Raw genomic sequence first — 17715 nt, forward strand, 5'->3', positions numbered from 1 at the left:
TAGGGATCATTGGAGGGATAAATTTGACTATTTTGAGGGTTTCCCATGAGGTAGATGCAACATATTCAACATATTTTGTATTGCTTCTTCAATGATCTCAAGGGAGTGTCAAATTGAGCTATAACATAAGCCCACATTCATCCAAATGGATTCATTTGAGAATTTCTTATTATATGTGAATGTAGCCCTTGGATGTTTTTGAACTATACATCCCTTACACAATTGAATCTTATCAACCTTGAAGTCAAGTAACCATTACACCATGTCCTTTGAGTGAAAATGATCCACATTGTAGTTGATGAAAGTGCTTGTGCTACAATTCACAAAACATGTCATTATCATGCACTAGAGAATACGTCATGTTTCAATGTATTGACAAATACCATATAAAAACCCTCTTCTCACAGTATTTTAGCCAAAACTTGACCATGTTCTTTGATGGAGTCTTTGATGGTACACTATTTATCATGGAGCTTGATTGTGCACTTCAAATCTTTGATAGTTGAAACTTAGAGAATATTCTTGTCAAACCAAGGACAATCCAAAAGTTATGCAATTTGAGGACATCACATGGAGACATCTAGAAATAGATGGAGCCCATTCTAGTCTATAGGTATGTGGCGTTGTCAACCAACTCCACTTGTATGCAACCATGGTAATATATTGTTCCTAGAGCTTGTTAAATATCTTCCTATTGAGGGTGATCATGCACTGGGACACTCTACTATCCACATGCCAACTAATACTAGCGACAATATTAGTAGACATACAAAAAATCATAGAGAAATATGTTTCCATCTTTGATGCTAACACATCCACTCCAATTGTATTTTTTGCACTCCTTAGAAATTGCTTTGCTCTTACTTCCCCTTCCCTTTCTTCTTCTATGGATATTCACTAACATCGTGTCCCTTCTTGGGACAACTAAATCATGTCATGTGAATCACATCCTTTCTACCATGTTATGAAGAACATCGCTCTTCCTTTTTACCCCTCTTAGGTCCTCATTTCTTATCACCTTTCTTCATTTACCCTATGGCTGCTAGGTATTGAACCTCATTGATTCTAGATGCCACTCTCTCATGCCTTATTTTTTCTTGGAAAAATGTGTCACAAACATCTCAAAAATTGGAAGGAGTCCTTGAGCAAAAATTCCCTACATGAAATCTTTCCATGGTGGTTACCATTTGGTGCAATGTCTCCTTGTGGAATGACTGAGTGGTTGGCACAATGGGATGTTATCCCCTCCACCTAGCTTCAAATCCCATAGGGGGACATCTTTGGTTCGTTGGGATAAGGCTCAAGGACTAGGCTGCCCCCCTTCCTCTTGGAGTCTCGACTCTTGCTAAGTCACAAATTCTTGGTATGTTTGGCTTATGGGTTTTTGGATACACTCTTGGTATTATAGTGGCGGCCACTAAGCTTGATCTTGGGCCTCACCCAAATTAATCCGATGAGTTATTGATTCACCATAGTAAAAAATAAAAGCTTAAAAAAAAAACCATTTGGTGCAATGATAACTAACTACTCATCATTGAACTTCATACTAACTACTCATCATTGAACTTCATATGGATCACAAAGACATGAAATCTAATTTTGGTGTTCTTCATCAAGTAACTAACTCCCATATTTGCATTATTAATGTGAGTATGGATGAGCTTATTTTTTGGGAACAACCTTTAGGAAAAAGTGACACTCCAATATAGATAATTCAATCACTCTCACATCTCCCTTATTAATTTTCCTCTCATTTGAGGAAGTAAGCGGCCATTCACAAAAACCAATGTGATCCTCTCTGTGTAGTGTAATTAGCTTCAAAACTTTGGAGAAATAATGTAAAATGTAGTGAAAAACCCAAAAATACAAGAGAAGAGAATAGTTAAACATACAAGTGGAGTTGGTTGACAACGCCACATACCTATAGACTAGAACAACATACAAGTGGAGTTGGATGTTGCTACCTTGGAGTTCTTGGATGTTGCTACCTATAGAAATGTATGTTAACTTGCCTCTTCAAGGTAGCAACATCCAAGAACAATGCTCGAAATACAATCACAATTTTTGACAAAACATTACATAACCTCCTACTAGATATTATAGCTATCCATAGAGAATATTAACTACCTATGACCCCACTTATAATGGGAATTTACTAACTAATTTGGGCCTTATTAACAAAGAGGATATTTTTACAATGAAAACTATTAACAGAGTATTTAATGGGCCTTATTCAATATGTGCCCACCCCCCAGTCGAAAGTAGAATTGTCATCAACGATGAAATGAGGAAATTGGTTTAGAATTATTGTCAGTTCCCACATGGCATCCTCTGGTTGCATGTTTTTCCACTAGATCCCTAATCGTGTGTTGATGCAACTAATACTCTTTGGTATCCAACATTGACTTTAGTTGGAGCCAAATGGAACCTTCTAAATCAAGTTCTAGTAGGTCGTATTGCACTTTTGCAATTCGATGCCACAACCTTCTTCAAACAAGACATTTGAAAGACTAGATGAATCTTGGAATGGAGTGGGAGAACTAGCTTGTAGGTTACCTAACCAATGCATTGTATGATCTAATAGGGACCATAGAACTTAGAAGCTAGCTTTTGGGAATGTTATGCAACCAACTCACAAAAAGGTAGAATAGATAGATCAACGACTTCAAAATCAGTCTCTTCGAGGGGGAAAACTTCTTTACATTACACAAATGAACAATTCTTGGATGATTCAAATGAAAAAACCTCCTTTCTGTAAATAGGAGTATAAGGGGTCACAATATAATCACAACTGAAATAACAATAATAATGTAAGGGCACAACAATAATAATAGTGGGCTTCTATGGGGCACAATAATAACAATATGGGGACAACATGGGCACAAAAATAACAATAAGGGATACAATGATAAGAATAATGGGGGAATAAACTAGTATTATAGGGACCTAACTTTCCCCTCTCCTTCAAAAAAGTGTTGTCCTCAACACTTGAGTAGTTTTGGATGCTTTTGTATAAAATTCTCATCCTCCCATGTGTAATCTTCAACGGGTAAGGTCTTCCACTTGATAAGATACTCTAAAATTGATCGATTTCTGTCATTTTTCCTTCCTCGTCAATTTTTGGCAATATTGTTTGAACTGGGAGCTTGTCACCTATGACCTTCTTTAAGCATGAAACATGGAAAACTGGGTGCAATCGGGAAGATGCAGGCAGCTCCAATTTGTATGCCATAGTACCAATCTTTTGCAACACCTTATACAAACCATAATACTTTGGTGATAATTTATTATCCTTCTTAGCTTGCTTAAGGGACATTTGTTTGTATGGTTATAGTCATAGAAATACCTAGTCACCTACGTCGAAACTTCTTTCGCTATGATGTTGATATGCCTGTTGTTTCATTCTATTTTGTGCCAAAGTGAGGTTTTCCTTTAAGAGTTGAAGAACTTGTTGTTGATGCTCAATGTGATCTTCCATTGCTTGAACCTTAAAATTTTCTCTTAAAGATGATGTGATGGGCAGTGGATGATATCCATAAAGTGCCATAAATGGGGTCATTTTTGTTGCAGTATGGGAGGAAGTGTTATACCTCCATTCAGCCAGATGCAACCACTTGACCCATTGTGTTTGTTTATCAGTTACAAAGCAATAAATATATCCTTCCAAACATTTGTTCACTATCTTAGTTTTCCCATTAGATTGAGGATGATAAGATCAGCTATGAGCTAAATGAGTACCCAAACAAGAAAATAACTCCATCCAAAAAATTCCAGTGAAAATGGGATCTCTGTCGCTTATAATAATCTTTGGGTTTCCATGTAGCTTTTGTATTGTTTCCATAAATGCAGTAGAAACTGTATTGGCTTTAAATGGACGAGATAATGCACAAAAGTGTGCATACTTGGTAAGTATATCAACTACCACCATGATGACACTCTTTCCTTCATACTTGGGAGACCTATGATAAAATCCATTGAAACCTCCTCCCAACATTGACTTGGAATGGATAAAGGTTGTAACAGATCTGGGGTCTTAATTGTTTCAAATTTATTTTTTTGGCAAACCAAACATTCCGCCACAAACTTTTGAATATCAGATTTAAGGCCATCCCAAAAAAATTCCTTCTTAACCCTGTGGTAAGTTTTTAAAAATCCTAAGTGCCCTCCTGACAGAGATGTGTGCATTTCGAGAAGAATCTTTTGTTTGAGTTGGGAATTCTTACAGAGGTATAGGTGATCTTTGTACCATAACGAATCACTTTTCCAGCTAAATGTGTCAAATTCACTGGGATCTTGTTGCAACTTTTGAATGAGTGTCCACACTTCTTCGTCATTCTTCCATTCATTGCTTGCTTCAATTATCCAATCTCGTTGGATAATAGAAATGACAAAAAACAATGCTTCCACATCCTCATCATTTCTTGAGAGTGCATCTGCCACAACATTTTGCTTCCCTTTTTTGTAAATGATTTCAAAGTCATAACCCAACATCTTTGTGACCCATTTTTGTTTCTTTTCTGAAGATAATCTTTGTTCTAAAAAGTATTTAAGGCTATCATGTTTTTTTTTACCTTGAAGTGTTTTCCCATTAGGTAAGGTCATCATTTCTTAAGTGCATGTAGTATTGCCAACATTTCCTTCTCATAAATAGCTTTGTGTAAATACTTTCCTTTGATTGGATGACTTTCAAAAGAAATGGGTCTTCCTTCTTGCATTAAAACAACACCAATTCCATTTCCTGAGGCATCATATTCCACAATAAAGGTTTTTGTGAAGTCTAGCGTAGCTAATGCCGGTGCTTCGCACATTGCCTCTTTAAGATGTTCAAAGGCCATATTTTCTTTTGGAGTCCAAGAAAATGCATCTTTCTTCAGTAATGTTGTTAAATGTATTGCTATTCTCCCATAGTTCTTAACAAACTTGAGATAATACCCTGTTAACCCAAGAAATCCTTGCAAAATGATTTAAGGATGTGGGAGTTTTCCATTCCTTAATGGATTTAATTTTGCTAGGGTCTACCTTAACACCTTCATGACATACAATATGACCCAAATATTCCACCTCCTATACTCCAAAGAAACATTTGGAGGTTTTTGCGTATAATTGTTTCTCCTCCAATAGTTTGAGCACCTTGTCAACATGTTGAACATGATGCTTCCAAGACTTGTTGTAGATTAGTATATCATCAAAAAATACTAACACAAATTTTCTAAGGAAGAGTTTGAAAATGGAATTCATTAAACCTTGAAATGTAGAAGGTGCATTGGTAAGGCCAAAAGGCATGACCAAGAATTCATAATGACCCTCATGAGTTCTAAATGTTGTTTTCGGAATGTCTTCAGTCTTCATTCTAATTTGATGATATCTTGAACGAAGATCCAACTTGATGAAGTAAATTGCTCCATGTAATTCATCCAATAATTCTTCAATGACTTGAATGGGAAATTTATCTTTAATAGTGAGCTTGTTGAGTTCCCTATAATCCAGGCACATGCACCATGATCCATCCTTCTTGTGCACCAATACTACTAGAGCAGAGAAAGAACTTGGACTGGGCTGAATTATACTAGTCTCTATCATTTATGCAACCATATGTTCAATTTCACTCTTTTGGGAATATGGATATCTATAAGACTTGATGTTTGGAGGAACACTTCCTGGAATCAAATGAATAGCATGGTCATGATTACGAATAGGTGGGAGGCCTTTGGGAGTCTCAAATACCTTGGAATGATTGTCCAATACTTTTTGGAGATCTAGAGAAATAAATGATTTCGATGTGGGAATATCTAGTGAACACAATTGTTCAATTATGCCTCATTGTTCTTTCTTTAGAAGCTTTCTCATGTCGTTAGAGATGATTATCTTTCCCAATTTCCTTGTGATCTAAAAATGGGGTTCTTAGGCTTCTTATCTAACTTACAAGAACCTCTCCCACTTTCAAAGCTTTAAATTTTCCCAAGTCTTATTGATTAACCAATGCGGAAATAAGAAATGCTTGAAAATATAGGTGTATGCTTGTATTTGTTTTAAACTGATTATGTGTTGTAAATTAATGTGTTGAAACTGATATATAAATGCATATAACAGTAAATAAAGCAGCAGAGACAATGCAACAGTAAAACAGACACATGAACAACAATATTAATTTGGAGTTCACCCACAACTCTTGGGCTACATCTCTGTGAGCTCTAGTTAATTCAACTAGGCTCTCTGGGATTATGGTATAAGTCTTTTTACAAGCTCTTTGGCTCAACTCCTATTGTTCTACACATAAACAGTGGGTTCAGGCACCATTTTATCCCTTGGCTCTTGGCTCTCTGGCTCTTAGCTTCGACTCTGGCTCTTGGCTCTAACTCTTTGGCTCTTGGCTTTTCAGTTCTAGCTTCTTTGGCTCTCTATCAGTTCACAGCCCTCTTGGATTTTCACTTGGTTTCCAAGTGACCCCATAGGCTGCTATTTTTCTTCCGTGTTGCTATCTTAGCGCTGCCTGCTTGTGCTCGCCTTCAACAACAAACAACAACTCGGCCACCATCAATAACTCAACAACCCTTGTCTTTGCTCTTCATGGCTTTTAAGTCAAATAGTGTTGCCTGTTCATTGTCCCCCTTGGGTTCCCTATCTTCCAACCATTCCTTTGTCCCCAATCATGAGGAATCATTCCCTTTTTGCCTTTGTGGCTCTTTGTTCTCTGTCTATTCTTCTCTCTGCAATCAATCCTCTGCGGATCTACGTCTTGCATAATGCATCCTTGTTACAAAACGCATCATTGTAATATGACTCCCGCTTACAGCCTGGCACAAGGAATGGAAGCCATTTTTACAGTGGAAAAATACACAGAGGCCTTTGTTTCGGACAAACTCCTGAAAATTGAACAAAATTCCAATACACAGAGATATTCAGAATTACACAGGAAAATATGAGCAGAAAGACTTAAGTCAGATCTCAAAGGGATATAGACCCACATATATAATATTTTGGGTCCGCCTGTATCGCATTTCGCATGTCGTTAAGGCCTAGTGCTCCCCTTTGTATTGTTGAGATCCAATCGCCGATTGCCGATCGCATATCGGCGCTATCGACCCATCGACAAGTCACCTGGTCATGGGTCTTGGTCCTTTTCCTTTGGATTTAATTGATGCGATAAAGCGCAATTGCATATCGCAAGTCCTCATGCTTGTGGTTAAGTCCTTCCCTTTGGTTATATGCGATGGGATATTTCGACGATCGCATGCCACGATGCTTTAAGACCTGAGGTCCCTCCTTTATATGGCTATCTGCCGATGCGATATCAATGCTTCATTGTTGTGGTTCGCTCCCGTCCATTGATCTTTTAGATCCAAAGGCCATTGAGCATTAATGCGTCATTTCCTCTTAGACCAATCAGCATGGGCCACGTGGCCCAATTCCGACCTGCCATGTGTCAGCTGTGGATTGGCCCATGAGCCTATACTAAAAATCAAAATTTTCAATATAGTTCAAAATTTAATGAAATTGCCTCCTTTTCTAAGGACATTGGGCGATTTTCATTTTATAATAACTCCTTCATCCGGAGTCCGTTTTCACCCATTTAAGTTACACTGGATTTAGAATGAAGAGATTTCTGTAATGAGACTATTTCCAGTAGCAGCCTATAATTTTCATTTTCTCTGATTTACAAAGGATTTGTGCCATTTGGCACCTTTTACCTCTTATGTGAAGTCTTTTAGACTTAGAGGTTTATTTAGGATCCATTTTTGGATTACCTTGCGATACATTCAACTTCCTTTCTTTTCCAAAAAAAAATTCAAGAAACATTATTGAAAATTAAAAGTTATTGTACCCAAAGATTGTAGCCATTGGACTCCTAGTACAACATCAGCACCACCCATTGGAATGGAAAGCATTGGACTATTCAATACATATTCTCCCATGGATAACCTGATATTATGGCACTTTCCAGAACAATTTATGGTTCCTCCATTTGCAACCATCACTTGACACTCTAGTGCTGGATATAGGAAGTAATTCAATTCCTTGGTCGTCTTACAATGAATAAAATTATGGGTACAACCTGAATCAATCAACACTATTACCTTTTTCTTCTTGATATGTCCTTCTATTTTGAGAGTGTGAGGAGTGGTAATTCCTGCCAATGCATTACAATATATGGTTGGATTCATTTCTTATTTCTCTAGGGTTGGTTCTTGGTGTATATCCTCTTCTTTTGACGTTTATTGTTCCTTTTCTTCCTCCTCTTCACAATCTATGTAAAATAATTTCTTCTCAACACACTTATGACCTTTAGTATATTTATTATCACAACTATAACAAAGCCCTTTTGATTGTTTTTCTTCCAATTGTTGTGGTTTCAACCTTGTAGGTTATGGAAGGCTAGGGGCAACAACACTTCCATATTTATAGTTGTGAGTGGTAGGCTTCCTTAGTGCCATAATTTTGCTTTCAATTTTTCTTGCCAACCTGAATGCCTTTTCCATTGAATCAAGTTCCCAAACACGAACCTCATGTTGGATGTTATCCTTTAAGGTCCCTATGAACACATCAATCCTATGCTCCTCTAGAATATCATTTACCCTTATATTCAATTTTTGGAAGTCCTCAATGTGCTCCACCATTGAACCATTTTGTTTGAGATTTATCAATTGACTAAAGAAGGTGTTGCTCTTTGTATCCTCATAATGTGCCATCATTTCCTCCGTAAAAATTGACCAAGTGACAATTTTTTTACGAGAGAAAAGCCATCGATACCATACAAACTGATTGGATTCCAAATATAAAGTTGCAATGTGTACCTTTTGTGTGTTTTTCACATTATGGATATCGAATTATTGCTCCATTTGTAGTATTAATGTGATAGGATCCTTGCCATCAAACTTCCTCATATCGATCTTTGGAACATGGTGGGTCTTCGATCCAATGTTAGAGTCTATGAAATCATGATTAACATTTCTTTTGTTCTCATCATGAGTTTCATCTAATACTTTTTTGCCATTAAGAAGCATTTCTTGTAGCAACCTTGTCAAACCTTCCTTGAACCTTCCACGTATGCTTTTAAATCATTCTGAAAATATTCCATATTATCTTTCATGCCAACCATATTAGCTTTCATGTCATCCATATTAGATTTCATTCCATTCTTCAATCCTTCCATGTCTGATTTTAAGCTATTCTTCAAACCATCCATATTAGCTTCCATTTCATTTTTGGTTACTCTTTGTGAGAGCAAAAATTGTTGCACTTGGTCTCATAATTTTGATATATCATGTTGTATTTCTTCTTCTTCTTCATGAGTCATAATAGAAATTTCGGGTTACTTACTAGGTGTTTCCATTTTCTTTCTCCGGGGCATCAATTAATGAGTACTATGCTTCACTATGCCCTTTGAATCACTTCAAATTATTTTTTCAAACAAAACTTATGAAAATTTTAAAAAATATGCATTTTTTTTCTTTGTAGGAGCTCAATATTGAATCTATTGTATCTATGTAATGGAAGCTCTCAAATGTCTGAAATTTCATCCTACAGTAGACCTCTAAGTCTTCTTTCCAACCCCACAAGTATGATCAAGATTGGATTCTCCAAGAAAGTGTTATGCTTAATCCCCCACAATGGCCATATTATAGACTGGTTCAATAGATCGAACTTGTACGACGTGTCACGTGTCACTATTTCGACCTTCGAACCTAAAAGCGATACCCAACAAAGTACATTCTATCATCTTTCCGTCACTTTTTACGAAATTCGAATCTGATGCTTAGAGAGAAAGTTATGACGATCTTCCTAAGGTTACCTATTTGAGATGGAATTCGGGAGCTTGCAAAAACCCTAACTTCCTTGGATGATATCTCCAAAAATATAGCAAGAAAAGATCTTAAATTTAGACAAAACGTTCATCAAGATTTCTTCTCAAATGGGTTTGTTTTCAGCTTTTGAAGCTTCGTAGGAAAAAATTTATAGCGAAAGTTCCATGAGGACATGTTTGAGGAAGCGAAACCCTAGAATAAAAAGCTTTGATACTAATTGTTATGCAACCATCTCACAAAAGATATAAAAGATAGATCAATGACTTCAAATCAGCCTCTTCGAAGTGGAAACCTCCCTTACATTACACAAATGAACAATTATTGGATGATTCAAATGAAAAAACCTCCTTTCTATATATAGGAATCTAAGAGGTCATAATAAAATCAGAACCGACATAACAATAATAATGTAAGGGCACAACAATAACAATAGTGGGCTTCTATGGGGCATAATAATAACAATGTGGGAAAAACATGGGCACGACAATAACAATACGGGCTACAATGACAATAATAATGGGGGAATACATTAGTATTATAGGCACCTAACCGAGAATCTTTATCTTTGAGTGATGTAATGTTGTAGTTGAAGGAACATTTAATCCCATTTGGAAAAAAAAATATTCAGATCTATGTAGATCAACTTGTTGTTTCATTCAATTTTGTGTCATAACTAAGTTGTCCTTGATTATACAGATAATGATTTATCTTTGTTGACAAGTGGAAAATTTCCTCCTACAACAAGGGATTTATCATCAAATTAGGGTCCCAAGTAGATCCCTTTTTCATTTGTTGTGGTAACACTTCGAAATAAAGACTAAATTACATATACTAATATATCCTAAAGAAATTATTAGGACTAATTTAAACTAGGAAAAATATATGACATAACAAATTATTTACAAGAAATTATTAACAAACTTATATAATATATTCTGGCTTTAGATAGGCTTAATTCAATCGAATCAGCAAAGGCGAGGGGGGGGGGGGGGGCATAAGGAGTGGGGTGGGTGTTGGGATTACCCAATTGGAACCCTTACAAAGTTTTGTAGTTATTTTGGGTAGTAATTTTCTTGACTGATATGTGGACTCAATCAACCACTCGTTTTGTGCCCTTGATTAAGAGAGTTTTTCAATGACTAAGTATTTTTTTTATTTTTTTAAGTTTATTTGCATTCAATGTTCTATTCTACCTTTGTTGAAAAGTGAATCTATCTCAAGAGGAAGAGCAAATCTCTAAACTATATTTTGAATATCACAAATGAAAAAATGATTTACCAAAAGTTCAAGAATAAATCTTAAACACTTTAAATAATTCAATAAAGCTTTACGTTAATATTTCAATGGAACATAGATTCAACTTATTCCAACGAACCAATCAATCTAAGACAATTGATATTCAAGAAATAAATATAAGCAATTAATAGAAGTATTAATAGTCTTATCCAATATTTTCAATGAGTAAGTGATGGAGTTCATTATTAATTCTTGATATTGATTCAACTAGTTTGAACTTTTATTAGTAGGTTCAAATTTTAATACTACCAAAATAGTTTGCATGCACGTTTTATTCATCTCTCTTGTTACCCGACATCGCTTCATTGCCCATGAGCATCCCTATCCCAGACGAAGGTGTCTTAGTATCATATAAAAATTGACCCGCTACCAACAAGCATCCATAGCCTTGACAAGTATCCTTATACTTCCCACATTTCTTTTGGAATATTTTAAACTTCTTATTATTTGATATTCTTTGGATTGATATATTTGTATTGCTTTTGCAATTTTGGATATTTAATAAACAGGTTGATACGAGAGTTAATTTGATGAAAAAATGTTTTGGTGTATTAACGATTTAACCTAGTAGTTTTATTATTCACCACCAATGATATCAAGTCTTTTACTTTAATTTAAAATGGATGGAGCTCTTTTGAAAGATAAAAGATAGTTATTTTCCTAAACTAATGAAAGTTTTTAGAAGCAAAAGTAATATCAAGTAGAAAAGATTTCATATAACTGCAAATTACTCTTTTCATGATAAAGATACATTTCTCCAAAAGTGTAATCATAGTTGAAATCATGCAACAAAATAAGTGGTAAAATGAATTTTTACAAAATGAATAAAAAGAAAAAAGAGTATTTACAAAAGAAAATTTTTAAAGGAAATCGATTTATTTTTATAAATGGTGGAATATTTACAAGTTGATTTATGATTTTTTTTTTGTCCATTTGCAAGAAGGTTTTCAACCTCCCCTTCTAATGTTTGCAAAATATAAGTTGAAGGGCCAAGTTTTGCAGAAATTTGAAGGGGTCATAGCACAAAGTCATGAATTTTAGAAAGTTGTCCCTTTTCTTCATGGTTTTTGTCCCATTTCAATACTAAATCTCCAATAGCAAAATCATTGTCAATGAATGAATGCTTATCAAACCATCCTTTAATAATTTGTTAGGCCCCCATACTACTAGTGTAACCCCTTATTGATATTAGTACAACCCCCTTATTATATTGTTGTACCCATGTAGTCCCCATATTGTTACTATTGTGCCCCATAGAAGCCCACTATTGTTATTATTGTGCCCTTACATTATTATTGTTATGTCGGCTCTGATTATATTATGACCCCTTAGACTCCTATATATAGAAAGGAGGTCTTGTCATTTGTATCATCCAAGAATTATTCATTTGTGTAATGTAAAGGAGGTTGCCCCCTCGAAGAGGCTGAATTCTAAGGTGTTGATCTATCTTTTCTATCTTTTTGTGAACTGGTTTCATAACAAATTTGTTGGTGTTCATGGAATTTAGCTTTAGTTTTATGTCTCTCTTCTTGTATTTTCAAAAGTGTAAATTATTACATTGGTGTCTTTAATTGAATTCTTATTAACAGTTTGGGCTAGCTACATGGAAGGTAAAAAATATGTTTGGTGGAACAATAACTTCCTTGCCATAAATAAGGAAGTATGGAGAGTTTCCTAATACTTTTGTAGGTGTTCCTCTGTGAACCCATAAATCATTAGGGTGTTTATTATGCCAATTCTTTTGACGATCTTGTACAATTTTCTTAAGAATTTGGATAAGGTTTTTGTTAGTGGATTCCACCAATCCATTTCCCTGAGGGTAATAATTGGCAGAATATTTAATTATAATTCCTTTATCCAAACAAATTCCAATCATACTCAAGGAGGAAAATATGAGGCATTATCAAATACGAAGGATGATGGAACACCAAACCTGGATATAATATTTTATTCACGAAAAGGTATTACCTAATCTCCATTAATTTTCTTGAGTGGAATTGCCTCTATCCACCTGGTGAAATAGTTTGTAGTAGTGAGAATGTATTTATCAAGTTAGGATGAGTTAGGATTGATCTCACCAATTACATCTAGACGTCATTGCTCAAATGGTCCTTTCACTTCAACAGGTTACAAAAACAGAGTTGGTATTTTCTCCCTTCCTAAAGTTTCTTGAAAAATTTTATACCTTGCTTAGGAGTATGAGTCTTTGAACAGATTACGCCAATAGTATTCATCCCGATGAAATTTGTGTGGTATTGTCTTTCCACCAAAATTCCCTCCTGTTGGTCCATCATGAAGTTCAACTAAAACCTTTTTTGCATTAGACTTCTCCAAACATATTAGTTAAAAAATTTAATGGTTCTTTCTAAACAAAACTCCATCAATTAACTAATATCTAGCATATTTGAATCTAAGTGCTCTTATTTCTTTGGTGCTAAATTTCATGTTCACTACCATTCAGTAGAAATTATTTAATTTCATAATACCGGGTATTAGTTGGCATAGGGATGTAAAGTATTTCTTCTTGACTTACCTCAAACTCATTTAACCAACCTTCTTCCTAATTATTTTGTAGTCCTTCTAATTCTAGTGGTAGCTTGCAAAGACCTTGTCCTCTAATTATATTTGATGGTTTGATCTCAAGGTCATACTCATGGAGTATGGTCATCAAATTTACTCGCTTTTATCCTAGGTCCTCTTGCACTAGAAGTTTGCAGGTTGCAGGATGAGGAACAATTACCTTGGTATGAGATTTTAAAAGGAAAGGTCGAAAATGCTTGACAACTTTTAATATTACCCATTGAAATGTTGTCCCTGCATTTATCAAACCAAAAGGCATCTTTTGATGGGAAAAATTTCCACATTTGGTTCAAAATATAGTTTTGATCTAGTCTACTAGTGAAACAAAAACATAGTTATAACCATAGAAACCATCTAGTAAAGAAAACATTTCTAAACCAACAACAGATTGTAGAATTTGTTCCATAAGAGGAACATGGTAATTATCATTTTCAGAATATATTTTTAGAGTTCGAAAATCAATGCATATTTTGATGTCCCTGATATTCTTCCTGAATGGAACTAAATTTGAAACCCACTGAGAATGTCTGACCGAAAAAAATATTTTATCTTTCAATAGTTTGTTCAATTCTTATTTGATTTGATTTGCAAACTTAGGATGATTTTTTCTTAATTTATGTTATACATGTTTAGTATATTATTTAATTGGAATGACATATTGAATTATTTTAGTATCACAAACCTTCAAATCATCATATGTCTAAGAAAATATATCTTTGTGGTATTTGAAAAGTTTTATGGATCTTGTGTATTCTGAAGGAGTACAATTGAATCCCAAATTGATATTTTGAGGATTTTTATCAGTTCCTAAATTATTCACCTCATATTGCATGTAGGAACTGTTTATTTTGTAATTTGTACTTCCTTTAAATCTTTGTTGGAAATCAAAAAGGTTTTTTTAATGAACTATTGATTTTGTGATTTATTTTCATCTAAAGAATTTAAGTCCATTTGTAAATCATGTTGATCTTCATTGATTATTGAACCTTTAAACGTATCTTCCATAGTGAATTTTATTTTGATTTGGTCATCATCACCAAACACTCTCCAGTTGGATATATTATTTGGGACAAATGGCAATTCTATAGAAAATTTATCCATAGGAAGAAGCCTTGAGGCCACATTAGCTAGTAAGTCAGCATCTAAATTTTGAGAAGGACGTACATAACATAACTGAAAACTATAAAAAATTTTGCATTAAATTCCATACTTCTTGTTTATAATTTTTAAGATGATTTGAAATGCCGTGAATAGTTTTATTAACTTGTGTGACAATGATTTTAGACTCACCTATAGCTTTGAGTTTCTTAACTTTCATATATATTGTTTTCCTAAGGTCGTGTTAAAAGGGGTCATACTCAGCGACATTATTAGTGCATTGAAAGTCAAGTCTACAAGACAAAATAAATCTATTACCTTGTGGGGCTTGTAAAACAAAGGCAACATTGACGCCTTCAACTGATTTTGATCCATCAAAGTATAACAACCAAACATCAATACTTTCATCATCACAGGAAGAAAAATCAAAAGTAGCTACTGTAAGAAAATTTAAGCATTCAATTTCTAATTCTTCAAAAAGAGATGCTTCTTATGTATAATTGTTAAAATATGTATCAAAAGAATATTTCCAAGAGATGATTGAGTAAATATTATAGGTTCATTTTAATTGTCTAAATTAGTCATTGTATATTTTGTGTTTTTCTTGTTCAATTTTGATTTTATTAGGTTTACCATTTCAAAGTAATCAAATGTGACCAATATATTGAGATATAACCATTTAGTTTTTCAGACGAATCTCTACTCAAAAATATACCATATGACTCAAGAATATCAATAATTTAAATTATTTATAGATTAGAAGAAAACCTAATTAACACATTTTTTTGTTTCCCCCGAGACTCTAACATTTATTTTGTCAAGTTGTACAATTTGTGTAGCAGATTTTGTAGGAACCGGCTTTATTTTTTAGCTAATGAATATGGCATAACATTTGAGGAAGCTCCAAACCATACAATTATGTACATTAAGATTATAGATTTCAAAAGTTGGAAGAAAAGGTGGAGTATGTGAAGTGGACCTGACTCCATTCAAAGATGTATTTATATTGGATATTTTCTTGGATACAATATTGACTGTTTCTTGTAGAAATAGATTGATTTTCGGGAATATTAATTTCTAAAGCTTTGAACAATTTATTATTTTTCTTAGTTAATTTTGATAACTCAAATAAAGAAATATTAACTCTTTTTTTTTCATATCTTTTGTAAGGTCATACTCAATATGTTAAATCTATGCAACTTTATTAGATGAAACACATGTTTATCTATGGTTTGAGTATTTTTTAAGGATTTGAAGTTGTAAGAGTGGTAGAAGTAGAATTTTGAGTTTAACTTCTTGTTTGAGAAATGTTTATTTCACTTTCTTTTTCTTCTTCTACACCATTTATTATACTCTTAGACACATCCCACAAAACATTGAGAGATTTACTAGGTTTGTCTTCTACTTTACCTTCTTCCTAGGTTGTTTCTTCTTCTTCTCGACTTTTAAATGTTCTAAACATATTTAGAAAAGTAGAGAATGTTTTTTTATAAATGTTTAATGTTATCACCCAAAAAGTGATAACCTAGCCATTTTCCACTAGGATGATCGAGATACACCATGTAATATGGGTTTTACACATTAAAACCCAGTTTCACCTTAGCAAATAACTTAGAGAAAAACTTTTATTAAATTATTTATTTTTACCTACTTGAAAATAATCCAAAAATCCATTTAATTACTTTCATGTTTTTCCACAAGAAAAAAACTGTAACTTTTATTTATAGAAATAAAAATTACATTTCGTAAACACACATAGTGTGTATCTTGTAAGGGGCATGAAGGAGCATGTCATTACATATGTGAGGGAAATTGAGCATATCGGGAGCTAATAAGTCCTTGTGCAACTAGGTTATGCCATAAAATGAAATAAAAAGAAAAAATATAGAGAGAAATTAAGGATAACAAATAATGTTGACTTTTATTTTTGGTCTTCCTTCTTTGTACATGTTTCCACCCATTGGGATCTGGATCAGCTAGAAACAAAGCTAGTTCTTAAAGCTATCTAGATGTAGGGGTTCTTTGTTAGAATTTGAACCCTATGTGGAATGAGCTCATTTGGTTCCACCTAGACATGTCAAAGGCTAATGTTCTTATATATATGGATTCGTCGATGGTGAAGTGGTAGATCCAACCTGAACCACAACCTGCCCCTCCATTTTATCTTTAGAGTTTGCTAGTTGAGTCTCTTTATTTTCCTCCTCATCTTCTGAAAGAGAAGGATCACAAAAATGCCATCGTTTTGGCCTATTTTTTTTTTTTCCCTTTTTGGATCTTCTTTTCCAAACCAAATGCGTTTTGTAGATGAATTGTTTGGAAGCACACATGACATTTGAATGTCATGTTCTCATGATATAAAGTTTGTGTCCACTAAAAATTCATGTGCTTCAAAGTGATGTGATATGGTAAACCTTTGCTAAGATCTTTCTCCACACAAATCCTAGAAAAAGTGAATATTCATTTTTATGTTCTTTCCATGCCCACTTTTTTTAATTTTCTCAGTTTGTTCTCAATGTCTTCAAGGACTTGATGGGGTCAGAAAGGAAGGGGAATATTTGGGAGTCTAACCCAAACTAGAACAATAGTAACCACCATAGATGTAACATCAAAATAAAGAAACCATAGAGTAATTTATTGTCCTACTCTACTCGAGAACCAAGGTCCTTCATTTAGTACAAAGTCCAGTTCTTTTTTAGTATCAAATTGGACTACAAAAAATCCTTTAGAGCAAAGGTAAATGTCACAATTAGATGTCCATGAAGAAAACAACCATTGATGTAATGCTTCAAGTTTTGACTAGAAGCCATTAAATCTGCAAATAATGGCTTTAGATTCCAGTGTTGTGAATAAGGAGGATACCTGTGGGATATTGACCTCCATGGATGGAGCTTGTTCCATTTGGTCCACAATATATGCACCTAAAATGTTCTGATTCAGA

This window comes from Pinus tabuliformis, chromosome 1_1, assembly GCF_031772625.1.
Source record: "Pinus tabuliformis cultivar Carrire ecotype Pingquan chromosome 1_1, CPIR1, whole genome shotgun sequence".
NCBI lineage: Eukaryota > Viridiplantae > Streptophyta > Pinopsida > Pinales > Pinaceae > Pinus > Pinus tabuliformis.